At 43.7% G+C, this 22718-nt stretch overlaps 1 non-coding gene across 1 annotated transcript; it reads right to left on the bottom strand.

Annotated features, from left to right (window-relative positions):
* Positions 1-22205: 22205 nt before the first annotated feature.
* On the bottom strand, positions 22206-22312 carry LOC136396402 (U6 spliceosomal RNA). Its single transcript, XR_010749690.1, has one exon. It is a non-coding gene; the product is annotated as a U6 spliceosomal RNA (small nuclear RNA).
* Between the last annotated feature and the right edge of the window lie 406 nt (positions 22313-22718).

Genomic DNA, 22718 nt, shown 5'->3' with positions numbered 1-22718 from the left:
CACTGTAGTGGGAGGTGTCATGTGTAATGGCTTGTCTTTGATTTGGGGTGAGATTTCCTGGTGGACCCCTGACCACTGGGCCTCTAACAATAAATATGGCTGATAGAGCAGTCCCTTGAATCTGCTCAAGGTTTCTCTCCCATCCTCTGAAGCAGGAGCGTCTTACTAAGGCCTCCAACGCGCTAGCCATGTCTTGCTCACAGGGCCGGATTAGCATAACATCATATTTAATGGATCAATGTGGCATTCTTCAGGATGTCCAGATGGTCCAGATCCCTTTGGGCTAATGTGACAGAAGGCAGGGGAGGTAACACAGCCCTGGGACAAAACTGTAACTATATGTTGTTATTCACCCGTATAAATGCAAATAAATGGTCTCTCATCTTCTCTGAGGGGAATAGCAAAGAATGAATTCACCAAATCGAGGGCATACTCTGTGCTCCAGGCCATGTCAATCTGCTGAGCGGTGGCCCTGTCCCCTGTCTGCAGGGGGGGCGGGTACATCCCAAGACCCCCAGTGGATGCCCCAAACCACGGACACTACCAAACCATACATATATACTAAGTTTTTCCCTATACATACACCGACAAAAAAAAATTTAATTTATAAATTAAGCATAGTAAGAGATTAACACCATAACAAGTAATAAACTTGGAGCAAGAATAACCATATACTGTAATAAGTGCTGCGTGAATGTGGTCATTCTCTCCCAAAATATCTTATCGTACTGTAAGCTCCTTTTTGCTTAAAGGAGGCACTTTACATCTTCCCTGTGGCAAATCTGTGATTGCCAGCATCACCGCTCTCGTCCTTGGAGGCCATTATAAAGTCAATAAAGGCTACCTGGACACAAGCCCTGTGAGACTGTGACAGTCCCTCTGGTGACCCACCAGCTTCCAAGTGACTTATGAGCAGGAACATGACGGTGTGGAGATGCCGGACAGAGGGATGATTCACTTCCTGGGCCGGAGGGCACGGGAAGGTCTGAGATCTCATCGCACTCCTTAGAATGAAGCGTAGTTTAAAACGTATAAATTATTCCTTTCTAGAATTTTCCATTTAATATTTTTGGACTGAGTTTGACTTTGGGTGACTGAAACTGTGGAAAGTGAAACCGCAGATGGGAGGGCTGACTGTAGTGGATAAAGAGATACAGTGGCTGGAATTACGGCTAATATTGGCTCGTTGGCACTCATCTGTTGTCACCCCCCCAAGGCGCCCTAGGTTTCTGCAGGAGCCAGCAATTGAACTGAACGGAGATATTATGGCAATCATCACTTTGCATCTTTCAGCTCCTCAAGGGTGGTACTAACATCAACGATTCCCCCACCATGCGATATTGTTTGTATTTATTATCTTGGCCGGGGTGAGGCAGTTTCAGTGGCTTCCTCCTGGCCTTCCCTTTCCATTATGATAGCTTTTAACCTACATGCCTGAAACCCAGTGATCCAACTAACAAGCATATTAGCCCCAATTACACATTTAGGAACTGGAGAAATGACCACTGGGTGTATCTGCAGACCCACTGGGCACATTATAAGCCAGACTTTGGTCAGGACTTTATTAGCTGGCCCCAGATGTCCCACTAGCCAGAAGAAAGGGCCATGATGATGATCTGGTTCTCTGAGTATCATATCAGCTTGGACCCTGTGTCTAACAGTCCTCGGTATACTTGGGAATTGCTTTTTCCCCCAGTGTACTGTTACCCAAATAAATGACCACGGCTTCCTCTCAGAAGGACTTATAGAATCATTAGTGTGTAAGTTTCCTGTGTGTGGCGGGGGGCTTTCTTCTGTGGATCTGGTGCAGTGAGTCTGAAAACTGGCTCAGGTCCATGCGGGCTCATCCGGCTTGAGCACGGGCTCACCAGCTTGAGTGTGGGGTCACTGGCTTGAGTATGGGATCATAGACATGACCCCAAGATTGCTGGCTTGAGCAAGGGGTCACTCGCTCTGCTGTAGCCCCCCAGTCAGAGCACCTATGAGAAAGCAATCAAGGAACAACTAAGGAGCCACAACGAAGAACTGATGCTTCTCATCTCTCTCCCTTCCTGTCTGTCTGTCCCTCTCTCAAAAACAAAACAAACAAACAAACAAACAAACAAAACCAAAGCTGGCTCAGGTTCAGAAAACAGTCAAGGAATCATGACATTTTATTGGGGCTACTGCCTTTCAACTCCTTGTCATTCATTCTTTACTTCTAAATACCTTATTGGTTGGTTGTCTATTTTGCCTCTAGAGACACCATGTTCTCTCAGTTATCGCCCTTTTGACTGCTACTCTAACCCTGATGTTAATCATAACTGTATCCACCTGGCTCCTTGGTTTTGGGACTGTCATCACCATTGGTGTCACTGAGCAAAGTCTCTACCCACCTTATCTACCACCAGCCCTGGCTCACGGAGGAGACCCCCAGCTGACCTTTCTGGTGAGGCTGGTGTCCACCTCTCTAGCTCACTTTCTTTAGCTTCTGTGAATGGTGCGTTTCCTGGGTAATTTCTATGGAGCAGAGTCACCTGGTAGGTCGCCCAGCCTCCCGGTAGGATGTCCACCCTGGCACACTCGCTTCCCAAGCCTTTCCATTTCTTCTCCATGGCCTGTTGGGGCCACACTGGTGTTTCAACTCACCTTTTTCCTATTTCTTGGAGCCATTTGAACAGCAAAGTCATCTTCTAGGGGGTTAAATCCTTGGAGAGTGCTCCCAAACCAATACACTCTCCCCTGTCCTGTCTTATGTGTCAGCCTGGTCCTGCAGGAGCTCCTCTGACCTGGGCTGGCACCTGCTCGCTACAACTCACAGCTCATTCAAGGTCTATTCTTTTTCCTCCATTATCAGGTCCAGAGCATCCCAGCTAAATTATGCTGGGACTTAGCCCTAGTTACCAGCCTAGTTATTAGGAGAGGAGATGGAGGGAGAAGTCTCTGTAATGTCTTCAAGCAAAGTGGAGGTGGGAGTTCCGGGAGAGAGAGGGGGGAGGGGGCTTTTAAAAGGGAAAGGTGAGCCCATTCTGTATGTCAGAGATTTTTAGAAGAATCTGAAAGTTAAAAATTTGGGGATGGGTCATCTATCCAGATGACAAATTCTAAGCTCTAAAGTCCCATTTACCCTCAAAATGTCTCCATTCTCTTTGGACTTAAGCCTTTATATGTGTGTGAAATAGGGCTGATTCAGCTTTTTTTTTTTTTTTTTTTTTTTTTTACAGATTGGTAATGACTTGCCCAGCTTGCCTGAAACCTCACAGGAGCTGAAAACGAGGGGTTCCTAAGGACTATTTTCCCACCAAATATTGAAACAAGCAGATGTATTCAGTCTCCAGATTTGCTACAACGTGACAGCCTCCGTAATGGTGAGGAAATTCATTTCCACTTAAGTTCTAAATACAGCCTGTGTTCACACTATCACCTTTTAAGCTCTATAATGACAAAATTACTTAATTTGGGGAGGCGAATTATCTGCAGAGAGCATTGCCCTTAATCTTTCATTCCTCACCCCACTCCCTTTCATGGCTTCTACATGGAGATGCCTAAGAAAATAAGGAGGCTTCACTGGGCATTTCACAGCTGATTTATAGACTCCCCAATGTTCCTAAGGTTATTTCCTCCTTAACTGCTCAATTTATGAAGCTGAGGTTAGCCCCAAGGAGAGAAGGGGAAGGAACCCCGCAGCCACACCTACTTAGCATAAAAAACATAGGCACTTCTCTCTCTAAAACAGAGACCTGGTTGGGCCCCCCTTCCCCCCTAATAACTCGGTATTGAGCACCCAGTGATCCCAGCACAATGCTGGGTGCACCAGGGAGAGAACAGCAAGGTAAAAGTACTACCTAATTGTGGAAGAAAACATGAAAACTCAAATATCAAATCAACACAAACTTACACACTCCAAAAAATAAGACCTCAAAAGAGTGAGAATATTCGAACGGGCCAAAGAAGTTAGGAAAAGATTCTCATGAAATCATAAATTCTCATAAAATCACAGAGTTTATGGGACCTTAGACGTGATCTAATTCAATATTTACTTGATGCAAGATGTCTTCCAAGACTTCTTTAAAAAGGTGCATTTCACCTCATTTGTGACAGTGAATTTACACAAAATCATTTTCATTTTCAAATATTTCTAATTTTAATTGCAGTACATCCAATGACGTCAAATTCTTACCTATTGGTAATGCTTACTATGCTTTCTAGAAAGAGACATATTAAATGCACTCTCGCCTCCCTCAGTGGCCTTTGCCAGTGGTTGGCAAACCGTGGCTCACGAGCCACCTGCGGCTCTTTGGCCCCTTGAGTGTGGCTCTCCCACAAAATACCACATGCGGACGCAAAGGCCAGCTTAGGAGTACCCTAATTAAGTTAATAACAATGTACCTACCTATACAGCAGGGGTCGGGAACTTATGGATCAGGAGCCAGATGTGGCTCTTTTGATGGCTGCATCTGGCTTGCAGACAAATCTTTAATAAAAAAAAAATAATAACGTTAAAAATACAAAACATTCTCATGTATTACAACCCATTCACTTCCTACCGCTCATGTTCATGGTTGCGGGTGGCTGGAGCCAATCACAGCTGTCCTCCGGGACAACATCAAATTTTTATTGGATAATGCTTAACGTACACGGGTCGTTGTATGGTGCTCACAGAATTACATTTTTAAAATAAGTGGCATTCATGGCTCTCTCAGCCGAAAAGCTTCCTGACCCCTGCTATATAGTTTAAGTTTAAAAAATTTGGCTCTTCAAAGAAATTTTAATCGTTGTACTGTTGATATTTGGCTCTGTTGACTAATGAGTTTGCCGACCACTGAACTAGTCCACTAGAGTCTTCTGTTTCTCACCTGAACAGTCCTCACTACTTTGGACTAAAATCATAGACTGTTACTGATGCAAACACGCGTCCTTTATCAAATGCCTATTTTCTGCCAGTCCACAATTTCATTTAAGCATCGTAATACCTTCTAAGTCAGTGTTACTATCTCCACTATATACAGATGAGGATGTTGGAACCACAGGGAAGTCCCTTCCCCTACCCCACCCTCTAAGTTGCTCCCTTCTAGATTAATTTGTTTGCTGTATGTCTTAAAAGCAGTTGGGAACGAAACCTGTGGCTAATGCTTTATTGAGCAAAGTAGTGGAGTGACAAAATGTATTGCAGAGCAAACATTTGGAAAAATCAAAACCAGTCAGGAAATTGTGACAATAATCAAAGATAGTGAGGAAGTTGAGATGGCAGTAATGAGTAGGACCAGGTCAGGTTGATGTCCGGGGCGGGGGGGTAGGTGTGTGGAAAGACGGTGTGAGAAGAAATGGAAGGATTAATTTAATGAATCCTTAGGCATTTACCAAGAACACATACACCAGACACTACGCAGAGTGCTGGAAATACATAGTGAACAAAACATGCATGCCCATCTTTCATGGAACTTATAGTCTGGTGGAGGGAGAGGTATATTAAACTGATCAGTATAGAAACAAGCATATAATTACAAATGTTTTTTATTAAGAAGGAAAAGAATAGATCTCTAAGGAAGTGGTCCAGGACAGGTCTGAATAGCAGACTATGCTAGCAACACTTAAGAGTGGTGGTTGTTCTGATGAACGAGCAGCCCACCTCCTTGTTCCAAGTGATACTCTCCGAGTTTAAGTTGGGCCACCTGCCTGGCCCCTGCCAGTTGCCCGCTGGACTGAGGGAAAATCTGCAAGGCGTTTTGTAGGGGTCCCCAAACTACGGCCCGCGGGCTGCATGCGGCCCCCTGAGGCCATTTATCTGGCCCCCGCCACACCTCCGGAGGGGGCACCTCTTTCATCGGCGGTCAGTAAGAGGAGCACATTGACCATCTCATTAGCCAAAAGCAGGCCCATAGTTTCCATTGCAATACTGGTCAGTTTGTTGATTTAAATTTACTTGTTCTTTATTTTTAAATATTGTATTTGTTCCTGTTTTGTTTTTTTACTTTAAAATAGGATATGTGCAGTGTGCATAGGGATTTGTTCATAGTTTTTTTTTATAGTCCGGCCCTCCAACAGTCTGAGGGACAGTGAACTGGCCCCCTGAGTAAAAAGTTTGGGGACCCTTGGCGTTTTGGATGGTGTCAATTGTGAAGCACCCTCTAGTGTTAAGAAAAGGAAGATAATAGCCTGAAAGAGGCGACAGTTGAAGAGGGAAGAATTTAAGGGGAGGATTTGTTTTGGAGAAAATGGGACTTCTCCTTTTCCTGGCTAAAAGAAGCCCCCAGGATCCTGTGCTGACAGGTTGAGGATAAGGTTCAAGTGAGTGCCTCCCAGTGCCCCAGAATGCATACCAACCAATAAAATGGATAACGAGGTAGGAACTGTTTCACTGCTTCTGTGTTCTACACATTAACTCTTCACAAAAACCATATGAGAAGGTACTAGTAGAACTCATTTTACAGGTATGGAAAGTGAGGCACAGAGGTTAACTGGTCTTCCCAAGGTCACTCAGCTTGTAAGTGACAGAGAAAAGAATCAGCAGTCAGTGGTACTAGCCGAGTGGCTATCTCTTGATCCCAGCACAGGGCCTGAAGACTTCACATATGCTTGGCTGGGTTTCTCTTGGCAACATTTGGCCTAGGGACCAATGAAAAAAACCAAACAAAGGTGACAGGGTAGGCTACTTATTGCCAGACTGATGCAACAGGCAAATTCAAAAATCTAAGTGGCTTTAATACAGAAGACTTTATTTTTCAAGGGGCGCTCTACATGGGGTAGGGTTAGAGCTCTGTCCCGAGAAGAGCCACCTCACAGGAACCAAGCTCGCTTTCCTTTGTGGCACTGCCCTCTTGACACGTGGCCTCCAAGTTTGCTGAGTTGGGAAGGAAGGGACAGAGGAGGCACCCTGGCTTTTAATTTCTTCATCCCGGAAGCGTCACACCAAACATACTTGGCTTCTCCTAGTCAGGTGGCCCTGGCCTTGCTGCAGAGGAAGATGGGACTGTCAGGAGGACACTTTGCTGCTCGAAAGAGGGGCTGACCCTGAGCCCAGCAGCAGGGGGAAGGAAAAGCCAGTGAGCTCATTCCTGCTCAAGGGGCGATGGTAGCCCTCAGACTGGGGAAGGGCACAGCTGGCCCTTGCCTGGGACCACCTGTTTGCAGCGTACACCCTCTGTCCTGCCCCAGGGTGGAAGGGCCTCCTTCTATGCCATGGTCCAACTGGCAGCAGGACAAAGGGGGACAGTTGGGGAGGGGGTCCCCTCATGAACCAGTGAGAAGATACTTCCAACCTAAGAATGGGGAGGAAGAATTACTGTTTTATCTTTTGGGTGTATGGGGAGGAAATGACTAGAAATTGCTGGGGAGACTGAGAGCCTGGAAATCTGGCCTGGAACCCTAATCCTCGGGGGATGTGTTGTCCCCTCCCCCCCTTATGGAGTGTGGCTCCTGTCGTTCACGCTTATTTCTCAGGTGTGGGTGCGATGTGTGACTTAGTCTTGCCCACTCAGTATGGTAAAGAGAATGAGAAGTCATGTCTGTGATTAAGAGGCAAAAGGTAGTCATGCCACCCTGCGGGGGACTCTGTCCCGTGCCGGCTTTGCTGAAGCCAGCTGTCATGTGAGTTGCTCTGTGGGGAGGACCGTGTAGCGAGGAAATGCAGGTCCTTTAGGCCTACAGCAAGGAGCCAAGGCTGCCAGGCCAGCAACCCATGAGGACCTGCGTCCTACCCGTAGTCATATAAACCTGGCAGGGGAGCCTTCCCGACTGCACTCTTGGGTGAGACCCCAGCCTGGCCGACACCTTGGCCGCAGCCTGGTGGAGAACACAGCTAAGCCGTGCTGGGGTTCTGGATCCAAAGAAATCATGAGATAAAAAATGTGGGTGCTCTGAGCTGGTAAACATGTGGTAGTCTTGTTATGCATCGAGAGGCACTAATACATCAGGACCTGTCACTGTTAGATGGAGGGCCTCAGTTTCCCGGGGCTGCTGTAAGGAAGAGCCACAAATCAGTGGCTGAAAACAATGGAAATTTACGTTCTCATAGTGCTGGAGGCGGGAAGGCCAAGATCAAAGTGTCAGCAGGGCTGTGATCCCTCTGAAGCCTCTAGATTTGTCTTTGCCTCTTTCAGCCCTTGTACCCCCAGGAATTCCCTGACCTGTGGCATCCTCCAGTCCACATCTCTTCTCTTCTTATCCAACACCAGTGATATGGGCTTAAAGACCCACTCTACTCTGTATAGCCTTGTCTTAAATAATTGCATCTTTAGTGACCCGATTTTCAGTAAGGCCATTCTGAGATGCTGGGGGTTAGGACTTCAACTATGTGTTTTGGGATAAAATTCAACCCAGCAACAAGGAATGAAAAAGAAAAGAGCTGACAAAGTACCATCTGGAAAAAAAACACACCTTTTTTGCGGATCGGTTAGACATACCTAAGCAGTCGGTACCTGCAGTGCAAGGACTAGTGTAGGTGAGGATCTCAGAAGCGGCTGGTGGACAGGACCCTTCCATGGGTGTCACACAGAAGATGCTTGAACCAGGTCTAATTTTACATGTTGAGAGAGGCCCCACCCTGAGGACAGCTTCTCTCAGCTGCCAGGTCTGGTTGTGCCATCTGCCTCACCGCAGGAGATGGACAAGGTGACCCCCTTCCAGATCCTTGCGTTCTCAGGCACCCTCACTTCGTTAGATCTGGTGCTTTATTTCCAGCCCTGTCCTGGTTAGTGAAGGGGCCCCTTTCTCTGTTGCAAAAACTGGAAGATCCCACAAGCTGCAGTCCTTTCTTCAACTGTGGGTAGATGCTGCCACCTTGTGGTAGAAAGACGCCATGGCTCAGCTAATCATACAATTTATTTCTCATTCTAGAACACTTGTCAAGTGAAAGAGGGTGCTTTAAATCATTCTGTTAGGACAGCAGGTGTAAATCAGGACTATCTCAGGCAAACAAGGACATGTGAACTATGAGGGAACAAGAGGATGCTCAAGGCTTCTCTAGAGACAAATCTGGCAGTTTTCCAAACTGTCTTTCTCCCCCACATCTACTCCTAGCTGAAGCTTCTGGTACAGCCCCCCTGGCCATCAGTGCCTCATAGGAGGATAACAAGAATACTGCATGAACGACTTTTGAGTTCCTCTGACACAAAGTATAAAGAAATCCCAACTATTCCTATTAAATGGGGGGGGGGGAGATCTTTCCACATAGTATGGACACAACATACCTCAAACACATTTAAAGTTTTGTTTTGGCTTAATGATACATTTTAAATCAATAAAGAAACAAAAATCCAGAAAGGGCCTCAAAAGAGAGAGAGAGAGTGTGTGTGTGTGTGTCTTTTCAAAATATATGTATTACTTAGAAACATAAAAGTAAACTTTTTGTTGAATAATTGCATTTTCTTCTGTATACTAAATTTGTTGATAGCAGTATGAGGTGACTTTGGCAAGATATTCAACCTGGTAATTAATGGTAACTTAACTTTTTATTCTCAGACTTTTAGGTAAAGCAGTTAATTCAAAGCTCAATCTCCTGGCAGCTTGAACAGGTCCCTCCTGTGTCTTTGCAGGATGAGGTGTGGGTACAGTGACCTTGCTCAGATATCCCCTGATCCTTCATAGCCTCTACTGAGATATGGTCCTGCTTGCCCATGAAGGTGTTGCTGGTTTGAGTTGGCCCATGCTTACCATAGTGGCATCTGCAGCCAACATCTTGGTCCTTGCCATTGCTTCTGGTGACTAGAGAGCCACACTCTGAGCTTCCTTACTTAGAACCCAGGTCTCTTCTGGTCTTTTGACTATTCTGCATCTTCCTGGACACCTGAAAACTACAGAGTGTTTTCTCTCCGACACGCTGCGGTGTGTGGCCCCAGCAGCTGGCCTCACACTCACCTCAGTCATGGCCATCCCTTCTCTGGTATCAGGTCAGACGTGGCATCCCACCAGTGAAGGGTTTCTCCATGAGATACCCTGTCATCTCCCTGGATTCTACCCAGGTTGTGCAAGCCACGAGCCCCTGAAGTTCTCAGAGTCCCCAAATCTACCTGGCTGGTCATTTTATCCACTTACCCCTGTCCAGCCCTGCGGTGGCTTCTGTCAGCGTCCCTCCCGGGTGAGGAAGGAAGTCAGAACATTTCCCCCTCTTCTCTCCTTGCACCCAGCTCCTATTCTCAACAGCAGGGGGAATATTCCTCTCCTATGCGGTGGCAACTTCATCACCATCTTGTTCCACGTTCCCCTCTGATCCATGACCTGTTCTATCATCAGTTTCCTTAGCTCTGGCTAGCTAAACCTCCTTCAGCTCTTTCTTTGTTCTCTTCACTTTCTTTACATAGCCTGGAAAACCAAATAGCAGCTCCCCTGATCTCAGTGGTTCTTCCGCACCCAGGAAGGTGCAGGCGCCATTGCTTCAATGTATGGGAGCCACAGGCTGACCAGTCAAGGCACAACCAGGGACAGTAGCCCCCATAATATTATCTCATGGCAGTGAATATTTTACATATGATAAGTGTAGCCAAATAATAAGTAAAGGAAGAGTAGTCTTAGCTAGAAATTTAAAGATGAGATTTCTCTGGTTAATTGCTAACACCAATTCCAAATGGATTAATTAATTGAACAATTGAAGAGAAACCAAATCATTTTTAAAACCAGCAGAAAATAAAAATGGGAGAGGATTAATGTTCTAAGCTTTAAAGTCATGGAAGAAATAAAACAGGTAAAATGAAATTCAAATGCTTCAAAAATATCCCCTCCCCAAACAATATAAATAAACTTTTTTTAAAAAAATCAAAAGATTTGGAAAACATTGCTAGCATATATAAGAATCAAGGGATAGTACGTGCGTTACAGAGCAGAAACTATCATTGCAGCATAAATCAATACCTTTTAGAAAGCAACCCGGGAATCTCACGTTTTGAAACTTCTCCTGAGAAAACTATTTAGAAGACAAGCCATACAGACCTTTTCTAGCCGTGTTCGCATTGCACTGTGCGGGTCATTCCGCACACCGGCCAGTCCCCGCGGACGCCCGCAGCTACGGCTCCCTCCGCGGTGAATTCCTGACGCTTAGCCCAGAGCCTGGCATACTGTAGGAGGCACATAAATGCTGCAGAATATCTACTTTTGTTGTATTTTTATTATATTTTTTAAAAAATCGAAACAATCTTAATTTTTCACAATAGGGGTATATATGTTTTTAAATTTATAAAACATAATTGAATGTGTGAAGTTTCCCGTCTTCGGAGCCTTCCGTGCCCTCCTGTGTAGCCGGCTGCCGCTCTTTTTCTCTTCCTTCCCGCATCCTCGCCCGCGGCCGGCTGTCCTGGCGGACCTCCCGGCTGGCTCCTGCAATTCCCGGTTGTGTGTGTGCACCAGCCTTTTCCTTTCCTGTCCCCCTTTCTGCTCCCCTGTTTGCTTCCAAACTCGAAAGCTTTGAGCAGCTGGGGTGATGAGCTTCCGCCGCGCAGACGGCTCTCCTGACACAGAGCGGTGGCCGCTAGAGGGCGCTTCTCTTCGTTTTGCATTTCTGTCCCTCTGCTCGGAAACAGCGGCCGGGGTCGCGGTGACTGCCGCGGGCCAGGCGCAGGTCAGGCGGGCTTAGGGAGGCCGCCGCGCAGAAGCCGGGCTTAGGGAGGCCGGCCACGCGTGGGAGGACAGCCCGCGCAGAAGCCGGGCTTAGAGAGGCCGGCCACGCGTGGGAGGACAGCCCCCGCAGAAGCCCGGCCCAGGGCTTCAGTCACCGGCAGGAGCAGGTGCAGGGCAGGCCCCCCCTCGGCCACGTGGCGTGTCCTCCTCCTCAGACACCAGGAGCAACTCCGAGTCCTCCCCCAGGGCTCTGAGAGGGTGCACTGAGTGGAACCTTGGCTTTGCTTATTTGAAATTCCTATGTTAAGAATCCCAAGAAGAAAATCAGCTCAGTGTCAAAACCTCTGAGACTATAGATTGCAGTCCAGGAACAGGCAGCTCATGAATAGACCCTCAGGCCTCTTGGAGACGCAGGACTCCTGAGCCGCTGGCTCCGAGCACCAGAGCAGGAGTCGGAAGTCAGGGGCTGAAAACAGCACCCCAGCAATGTTCAAATAAATGAGCATTTCCACCCCTGGAGATGTTTCCTGGGCTTTCGTCTCAACCACCCCTTCCATCTTGTACACGGCATCTCGGAGGACAAACTTTAGGAAACATCTGGCAAAAAGCATATAACTGCACAACCAACTTACCACTTACTCTGAGGTTTGGAGGGTCACCTGCTGCCAAACCTCCGATGTATTCCAAACACAAGCCCGCCAGCTCTCTGATGTTGCTTTGCTTCCCACTGCAAGATGTGGATGCTTGTGTCTCTGAATTTTCTCCACCAAAAGCTGCTCTTCCAGAGATTTTCCTGATAATAAAGATTTTAGCTCCTCGTCGGATTCAGGAGCTGCTAATGAATAGGGCAGTTCTGGCGGTGTCTTGAGCTTCCTGACCATCGCTGTCCACCTTTTCCCAGGAGTGTGCCGCTGCTCCTTCTGTGGCACCCCCGTTCCTCCTCGCTGTCTACATCGGGTTCCAGGTCCGGGGGTTATGTGAGCGGCCACTGGGCTATATATGTGTCGTCCTCCCTCCTCGCTCGAGTTCCCGCCCTCTTCCTCTGAGTTCTGTCCATCACTGGCTCCCTCACCTTGCTCCTCCTTCATGTCTGTCTTTCCATCTTTGTAAGAAAGCAAATGCCTGTCATCTTTATCCAATATGAAACCATCACTTAAGTCTTCTGCTGACATATGTTTTCTCAATATTTTCTCCCCCATCCTTTCCAAGAATTTTTCTGAGTCTTTCAGCCTCCAGGTTCTTGAGCCACCTCTGTTCCTCCCTTGCCGATTCCTCTGGTTTTCACCTGTTAGAGGGCTGGTTTTCCTCTCAAAGCCACGCTCACGAACCATTATGTCATATGCATCAGGCTTGGGTTTCTCCTTGTAGTCTCTGACGTGGGTGCTTTGTGTGCCGGGTGAGACTGACTTCTTTCCAGTCTTGGTCTAGCTTCTCTGTGAGCTCCAGGGCGTCTGCTCGCTGAGCTTGTCTCTCTCTTCTCTAGTTTTGACTTTGCTCTTCAATCAGATCTTGATGTGATTTTGGTTTCTCCCCCCTCCTCCCCTTGCTTTCTGCAAGGTCTGCTAGTGAAGGAGCCTGTCACCTCCAAAGTGGTCGCAATCAGCTTGACAGTGTCCTCATTCAGTACGGGAATGATTACATAAAACAGAGTACAATCACTTGATGGGGATATAGTCAGTTAAAATAATTATTGTAAGACACGAAAAAAAACAACAACTATGTATCATTGTAGCAAGTATGAATCTTAACTACATACTCAATTGTGCCAAAATAATAACTTGGTTAAATTTTCTGTAGTAAGACTTACTTTTCTGTTTCTCCAAGTGCCCGTTACCCTCAGTGTCATGTCCCTGGCAAGCTCCATTAAGCTGAGTCTGGGAAATTCAGGCAATTCAGCCTGCGGTCACCCCCTCCTCCCAGCTGCTTTCTTTCCCCTGGTGTTGTGGCTGGAACTCTGTCATTACCTGCTCTTGCTGGCATCCAGCACAATGTCCACTGACTCCTCTCTTCTTTGGTCATTAATCTATGCAGAGCCTAGCTCGTCCTCTGTTCCCTAACAGAGAATTTTCTAGTCTATACATCTCATTTATACAGTTGACCCTTGAACAACACAAGTTTAAACTGTGAGGTCCAATCATCCGTGGATTTTTTTCAATAAGTATACAACCCGCGGTCCATATCTGTGGGTTTCCCATCTGTGGATTGAATCAGCCTCAAATGGAAAACAGTGTTTTTGACCCGCGGTCGGGAATTCGTGGGTGCAGAGGGCTGACTGCACTGTTCTGCACCATTTTTAAGAGGGTCTTGAGCATCTGCCGATTTGGGTATCCATCACGGTCCCGGGACCAACCCCACACATATACTGAGGGCCAACTAAAGTTTTTTGGGATCAAACATATACGCAGGTTTCTGACTTTGTGGGGCCACTGACCCGAACCCCTGCATTGTTCAGTAGTCAGCGTATCATCAAATGCCTCTGGGCCTGTGGAAGGATGGTTGGGTCCTCATGGAGCTGGTCACCGCCGCTCCCACATGGTGCTAAGCGGAAGGACCTCTGCTGTCTCCAGACTCCTGTCAGGAAGACGGCTGGAGTCTTGCCCAGCAGGTCCTGGGGGAGCCGGTGGGCGGGAAGTCACACATCCTCCTTTGATTCTCAGCACACGTTATCATTTCTCAGGGGAGAAAAACTGGTCTGGCTGTTTCTTTACTTTCAAATGGGTTTGCCTTTGGCCTGGACCCCAACTTTGGAAATTTAAAACCCATTATTTGGTTCTGATAGAACAACCCTTAAGACATGGACTAAGATATAAAATACAACAGCCCAAGCCACAATAAAAATTCAGACTCATTCATTAATCTACCAAAAAGCCCACTCAATTCTAAAACAAGCAAATAAAACCCCAGAATGACATACATGGCTTCACTATAACTGTGTAAAAATGATCAATGCATACATACAAAACTGAAGGAAATATTAAACTAATTGATGGTTGTTGAAGAGAGAATATGGGTGATTTAAAAAAAACCATTTTCTTTATATTTGTTATATGTAAATACCAATCATGTTGTTTGTGAAAAAAAATTTTAGTTTATTTTCCCTCTAATAACACAGAATCTCCCTAGTTCCTATTTCCCACCTGGTCCCCTATCAGTCTCAATATGACTTCCGAACTCCAGTGAAGCCGGGCTCCTCACAACCTGCTCAGACCAGCCTCTCTGCCTTTGCTTAGCCCAGTGGTTCTCAAACTTTAGCTGCATCAGAATCACCTGGAAGCTGCCCCCTACCCCCACAGAGTTTCTGATTCCATAGGTTGGCTGGGTCTGAGAATTTGCATTTCTAACAAGTTCCCAGGTGATGCTGATGTTGCTGGTCTAAGGACCACACTGAGAACCACTGGCTTAGCCAAACCTCTCACCTGAACTATCTTTTTCCTCCCTCCCTCCCTCCCTCCCTCCCTCCCTCCCTCCCTCCCTCCCTCCCTCCCTCCCTCCCTTCCTTCATCAAACACTTAATAAGAACCTAATAGGCATGAGGCACTCCTTAAGGTGCTTGTTGGCTACAACCAATCTCTTCACTCAAATATTCCACCTATCTTTTCTCAACAAATTCTCAGAACTCTGATTATTTACTCTGCACCACTCTGACTACGTATGATCCAGCAAGCATAGAAAAATAATTCTATATTATTTTGAATGTGTTACTGCATAAGGTTATAATTGTTTCATACATTTTTTTTTCTCTCCTCAGCCAGCCTTCTGAAGCACAAACAGAACACCCCCTTTCCCCTCCTTCTGACACAGAAGCAGTGTTGGCTGCTGGGCCCCCTGAGGGACAGACATACCACCTATTAATAGAGCACGGCCGTAGGAACCTGTCTGATCCGCTCACCCGCCCTTCCTAGTCCTGATGTGGAGTTTCCCTCGCCCTGTCCTTGTTGGGCAATTTTCCATGTTCCTGCCCCCTCCTCCAGGGAGAGAGACCTGGGGCCACTCCTGACGGCTCCGCTTACACCGAAACCAATTCCCAAACACAGCTGTGCTGAGGAGATCAGAACAAACGGTTACTATTTTTAAAATGGACTTGATTGTCAAAGTTATAATGTAGTTTCCCAGTTTATTTTTAAAAACACAGAAAAGGCAAGAAAGAAAATTAAAATGTACCCATAATTTCACCACATAAAGATGCCCAATTTTAACATCTGAATGTTTATATTTCATATGCATTTTCTGACAAAATTAAAGTATTCTATAAATACTGTTTTTCCTGCCATGCTTTTTTCATTTGTCAATGTATCCAGACTTACTTACTGATATCACTTAATCTTCTGTGATATCACTTCAATTGGTTACAAAGCATTACCTCATATACAGAGACTATAAATTACTAAAAACCAATCCTTTATTGGTTAATAATCAATCACTATTGTTAATAAAAATAACGATTCAGTGAATATCTTTATTCATGCATCTTTGTACCCTTCCATGATTTCATCAAACATACTTTGAAAGACTGACGCATGTTGAAACAATGCCATCCCAGGCAGTTACATCCCCTCGCTGTATGGAGGGCCTGTGCAGTCCCGCACAGGGTGTCACCTAACTCTAGGCTCCAGCTCCACTCCTCCTTTAGAGGGCATCTTACATTCATTTAAATATATCTTATCACTTGGAGAATGAATTTTAAACGAGAGACTTTTGTGAATTGCTTTTTTTTTGTCCTCTGCCCAGTTTTCTTGTTGTTTTCATAACTTGGGTATTTCAAGTGGATCACCAAGATACAAGAGTGAGACGAGAGGCAGACCAGCAGAAAATTCCCTGAAGAGAACTGGCCCGGAGGCTCCTGTCCTGAGGGGGTGTGAGGGGTGGGGTGGAGGTTGGAAGACAGCCGGGCAGGTTTTTTTGCAGAGGGCTGCGCTGAGACCAACCTCCTGCCCCAGGGAAGCAGCGAGGTGGTGCTTGCCTGTGGCTCAACTGATGACTGGGCTTTGGCTGAACACTGTGTGCGTGTGTGTGTGTGTGTGTGTGTGTGTGTTCTCTTCAGTTAGAGCAAAGACTGACTCCTGCCCATGGAATCAGGGGCGAGGTGAGGCCAGCTTGGGGAGTGGAACAAGCCAAATTTACATTCTATCAGGCAAAAATAATGAGTTTTCTGTGGGCCAGAGGTAGAGGTGGCCCATTCAGAAAGGAGAAGTAGACTATTGAGCTTTGAGATCCCACCCAAAAGGGCCCCTGTAGGAAGCAGAATAATAATTCCCATGAAGATGCCCGCATCCTGATCCTCAGAACCTGTGAATATGTTACCTTACCTGGCAAAAAGAACTTTGCAGGTGTGATTAGATTAAAGATCATGATCTGGGGAATTATCCTGGATTATTTGGTAGTCCTCATGTAATCACAAGGGATCGTTTTAAATATAGATATATATTTATATATTTTTTAAAAATTATAGTTTACATTCAGGTGTATAGCGTTAGTGGTCAGTCACACACTTTACAAAGTGTTCTCGCTGGCGTTTCCAGCACCCACCTGGCACCATAGATGGTTGTTACACTGATGAGATGGAAGAGGGAGGTAAGAGGGGCAGAGCCAAATGAGTTTTCTATAACTTTATTGTACATATTTGTATTTATAAACTTCTGCCCTCGTATTGTTCTTTTACAAAAATATTCCCTTGTTTATTTAAAAATTTTTTTAAGTTAAATTTATTGGGGTGATATTGGTTAATAAAACTATACAGGTTTCAAGTGTACAATTCAGAATACATCATCTCTAAAATGCATTGTGTGTTAGTCAAAGCTCCTTCTATCACCATATATGTGAGTGAACCTCTTTTTCTCTTGTTTTCTTAATCCTTCTTTTTTTTTTTTTTTCCGAGACAGAGAGAGAGTCAGCGAGAGGGATAGACAGGGACAGACAGGAACAGAGAGATGAGAAGCATCAATCATTAGTTTTTCTTTTTTTTTTTTTTTTTTTATTGTATTTATTTTTAATGGGGTGAAATCAGTAAATCAAGATACATATATTCAAAGATAACATGTCCAGGTTATCTTAAAGTTCAATTATGTTGCATACCCATCACCCAAAGTCAGATTGTCCTGTCACCCTCTATCTAGTTCTCTTTGTGCCCCTCCCCCTCCCCCTTCCCTCTCCCTCTCCCCCCTCCCCCCGTAACCACCACACTCTTATCAATGTCTCTTGGTCTCATTTTTATGTCCCATCTACGTATGGAAAAATGCAGTTCCTGTTTTTTTCTGATTTACTTATTTCACTCTGTATAATGTTGTCAAGATCCCACCATTTTGCTATAAATGATCCGATGTCATCATTTCTTATGGCTGAGTAGTATTCCATAGTGTATATGTGCCACATCTTCTTTATCCAGTCATCTATTGATGGGCTTTTTGGTTGTTTCCATGTCCTGACCACTGTGAACAATGCTGCAATGAACATGGGGCTGCATGTGTCTTTACAAGTCAATGTTTCTGAGTTTTTGGGGTATATACCCAATAGAGGGATTGCTGGGTCATAAGGTAGTTCTATTTTCAGTTTTTTGAGGAACCACCATACTTTCTTCCATAATGGTTGTACTACTTTACATTCCCACCAACAGTGGATGAGGGTTCCTTTTTCTCCACAACCTCTCCAACATTTGCTATTACCTGTCTTGTTAATAATAGCTAATCTAACAGGTGTGAGGTGGTATCTCATTGCAGTTTTGATTTGCATTTCTCTAATAACTAAAGAAGATGAGCATCTTTTCATATATCTGTTGGCCATTTGTATTTCTTCCTGGGAGAAGTGTCTGTTCATATCCTCTTCCCATTTTTTTATTGGATTGTTTGTTTTATTTGTCATTGAGTTTTATCAGTTCTTTGCATATTTTGGATATTAGGCCCTTATCTGAGCCTAATATCATTAAAAATATCATTTCCCAATTAATTGGCGGTCTGTTTATCTTGTTATCAATTTCTCTTGCTGAACAAAAACTTCTTAGTCTGATGTAGTCCCATTCATTAATTTTTGCTTTCACTTCTCTTGCCTGTGGAGTCAAATTCATAAAATGCTCTTTAAAGCCCAGGTCCATGAGTTTGGTACCTATGTCTTCTTCTATGTACTTTATTGTTTCAGGTCTTATGTTTAGATCTTTGATCCATTTTGAGTTAATTTTAGTACAGGGGGACAATCTGTAGTCCAGCTTCATTCTTTTGCATGTGGTTTTCCAGTTTTCCCAGCACCATTTGTTGAAGAGGCTTTCTTTTCTCCATTGTGTGTTGTTGGCCCCTTTATCAAAAATTATTTGACTATATATATGTGGTTTTATTTCTGGGCTTTCTATTCTGTTCCATTGGTCTGAGTGTCTACTTTTCTGCCAATACCATGTTGTTTTGATTATCGTGGCCCTATAATATAGTTTGAAGTCAGGTATTGTAATGCCCCCAGCTTCATTCCTTTTCTTTAGGATTGCTTTGGCTATTCGGGGCTTTTTATAGTTCCATATAAATCTGATTATTTTTTGCTCCATTTCTTTAAAAAATGTCATTGGAATTTTGATGGGAATTGCATTAAATTTGTATATAGCTTTGGGTAATATAGCCATCTTGATTATATTTATTCTACCTAACCAAGAACAAGGAATATTCTTCCATCTCATAATGTCTTTTTCGATTTCCCTTAACAATGGTTTATAGTTTTCATTGTATAAGTCCTTTACCTTCTTTGTTATGTTTATTCCTAGGTATTTTATTTTTTTTGTTGCAATCGTGAAGGGGATTATTCTTTTGAGTTCATTCTCAAATGTTTCATTGTTGGCATATAGAAAGGCTATTGACTTCTGTATGTTAATTTTGTATCCTGCGACCTTACTGTATTGGCTTATTTTTTCTAGAAGTCTTTTTGTGGATTCTTTGGGGTTTTCGATGTATAGGATCATATCATCTGCAAAAAGTGATACCTTTACTTCTTCTTTTCCGATATGGATGCCTTTTATTTCTTTGTCTTGTCTGATTGCTGTGGCAAGAACCTCTAGTACCACATTAAATAAGAGTGGAGAGAGTGGACAACCCTGTCTTGTTCCTGATTTAAGGGGGAAAGCCTTCAGTTTTGTGCCATTTAGTATGATGTTAGCTGATGGTTTATCATATATGGCCTTTATCATGTTGAGATATTTTCCTTCTATACCCATTTTGTTGAGAGTCTTAAACATAAAATTGTGTTGTATTTTATCAAAAGCCTTTTCTGCATCTATTGATAAGATCATGTGGTTCTTGTTCTTTGTTTTGTTGATATGGTGTATTATGTTGACCGTTTTACGTATGTTGAACCATCCTTGAGATTCTGGGATAAATCCCACTTGATCATGATGTATTATTTTTTTAATATGTTGTTGTATTCGATTTGCTAGTATTTTGTTTAGTATTTTAGCATCTGTATTCATTAGAGATATTGGTCTGTAGTTTTCTTTTTTTGTGCCATCCTTGCCTGGTTTTGGTATGAGGGTTATGTTTGCCTCATAAAATGTGTTTGGAAGTATTGCTTCTTCAATTTTTTGGAAGACTTTCTGTAGAATAGGAACCAAGTCTTCTTTGAAGGTTTGATAAAATTCGCTGGTATAGCTGTCTGGGCCTGGACTTTTATTTTGGGGGAGGCTTTAAATGATTTTTTCTATTTCTTCTCTACTAATAGGTCTGTTTAGGCTTTCTGCTTCTTCTTGACTCAGTCTAGGAAGGTTGTATTGTTTTAGGGATTTATCCATTTCTTCTAGGTTGTTGAATTTAGTGGCATAAAGTTTTTCATAGTATTCTACAATAATTCTTTGTATATCTACGATGTCCGTGGTGATTTCTCCTCTTTCATTTTGGATTTTGTTTATATGAGTTCTTTCTCTTTTTTCCTTGGTAAGTCTTGCCAAGGGTTTGTCAATTTTGTTGATCTTTTCAAAGAACCAGCTCCTTGTTCTATTAATTTTTTCTATAGTTTTTCTGTTCTCTATTTCATTTATTTCTGCTCTGATTTTTATTATCTCCTTTCTTCGGCTGGTTTTGGGTTGTCTTTGTTCTTCATTTTCCAGTTCCTTCAGGTGTGAAGTTAAATGGTTCCCTTGGGCTCTCTCTTGTGTGTTCATATATGCCTGAAGTGATATGAACTTCTCTCTTATCACTGCTTTTGCTGCATCCCATAGATTCTGATATGTCATATTATCATTTTCATTTGTCTGTATATATCTTTTGATCTCTGAACTTATTTCTTCTTTGACCCATTCATTCTTTAAAAGTATGTTGTTTAGTTTCCACATTTTTGTGGGATTTTTACCCTCTTTTTTGCTGTTGAATTCTAGTTTCAAGGCTTTATGATCAGAAAATATGCTTGGTATAACTTCGATTTTTCTGAATTTGCTGATGTTGTTTTTGTGGCCCAACATATGGTCAATTCTTGAGAATGATCCATGTACACTGGAGAAAAATGTATACTCTGTCACTTTGGGATGAAATGTCCTGTAGATGTCTATCATATCCAGGTGCTCTAGTGTTTTGTTTAAGGCCACTATGTCTTTGTTGATTCTCTGTTTGGATGACCGATCTAGAGCCGTCAGCGGTGTATTGAGGTCTCCAAGTATGATTGTATTTTTGTCAGTTTTTGTTTTAAGGTCAATAAGTAGCTGTCTTATATATTTTGGTGCTCCTTGGTTTGGTGCATATATATTAAGAATTGTTATGTCTTCTTGATTCAGTGTCCCCTTAGCCATTATGAAATGGCCATTTTTGTCTCTGAGTACTTTTGCTGTCTTGTAGTCAGCATCATCAGATATGAGTATTGCTACGCCTGCTTTTTTGTGGATGTTATTTGCTTGGAGCATTGTTTTCCAGCCTTTCACTTTGAATTTGTTTTTATCCTTATTACTTAGATGAGTTTCTTGTAGGCAGCATACAGTTGGATTTTCTTTTTTGATCCATTCGGCTACTCTGTGCCTTTTTATTGGTGAGTTTAATCCGTTTACATTTAGTTTAATTATTGATACTTGTGAGTTCCTCATTGCCATTTTATAGATTGCTTTCTGTTAGTTTTGTGCCTTGTTTGATTCTTCTCTTTCGTTTTTCTATCTTTTGTTTTTATTTGGTTGTGTTCCATACATCTTTCCTCTGTTGCTATCTTTTTTAAATTATGTGCTTCTGTGGTGGTGTTTTCAATGATGGTTACCATTAAGTAATGAAAAGGGTTCCTACCCTGTTCATTGTAGTGCACTATTTTGTGAGTACTTTTGCCCTCCATTGCCCTTTGCTACTGTTAATCTTCATCCTTTCCCCCCCTTTCTTATTGTTGTCACAGTTTAAAGTTGGTTTTGTTATGTTCTTCTTGGAGCTTTTACTTGTGGCTCTGTTGTTGTTGTTTTTTTATTCTTTGTATCTGATTGGAGAACCCCCTTTAGTATTTCCTGGAGTGGGGGTTTTCTGGTGATAAATTCTCTCATCTTTTCTGTATCTGTGAATGTTTTTATTTCTCCTTCATAATTGAAGGATAGCTTTGATGGGTATAGTATTCGTGGCTGAAAGTTCCTCTCTTTCAAGACTTTAAATATTGGGGTCCACTCTCTTCTAGCTTGTAGAGTTTCTGTTGAGAAATCTGATGATAATCTAATGGGCCTTCCTTTATTTGTTGTATTCTTCTTTTTCCTGGCTGCCTTGAAAAATATGGAACGCTTCACGAATTTGCGTGTCATCCTTGCGCAGGGGCCATGCTAATCTTCTCTGTATCGTTCCAATTTTAGTATATGTGCTGCCGAAGCGAGCACAATCATTAGTTTTTCGTTGTGACACCTTAGTTGTTCATTGATTGCTTTCTCATATGTACCTTGATCGTGGGCCTTCAGCAGACCGAGTGACCCCTTGCTCGAGCCAGTGACCTTGGGTTCAAGCTGATAAACTTTGCTTAAACCAGATGAGCCCGCACTCAAGCTGGCAACCTTGGGGTCTTGAACCTGGGTCCTCGGCATCCCAGTCTGACGCTCTATCCACTGCGCCACCGCCTGGTCAGGCTCCAGATCCTTCTTATTCAATATGCAACATCATTTTCTCAATTTATGGTTGCCAGATCTCATGTTTCCAGGGATGTTAATTACTGTTTATTAAAAAGGATTATTTATATAGTTATCCTGCATTGTGTCTGTTCCCCCCAATTCCTTTTCTCTGTCTGTGTGG

The sequence above is a fragment of the Saccopteryx leptura genome, chromosome 2, assembly GCF_036850995.1.
Source record: "Saccopteryx leptura isolate mSacLep1 chromosome 2, mSacLep1_pri_phased_curated, whole genome shotgun sequence".
Taxonomy (NCBI): Eukaryota; Metazoa; Chordata; class Mammalia; order Chiroptera; family Emballonuridae; genus Saccopteryx; species Saccopteryx leptura.
This window is presented reverse-complemented; position numbering and strand designations above follow the sequence as displayed.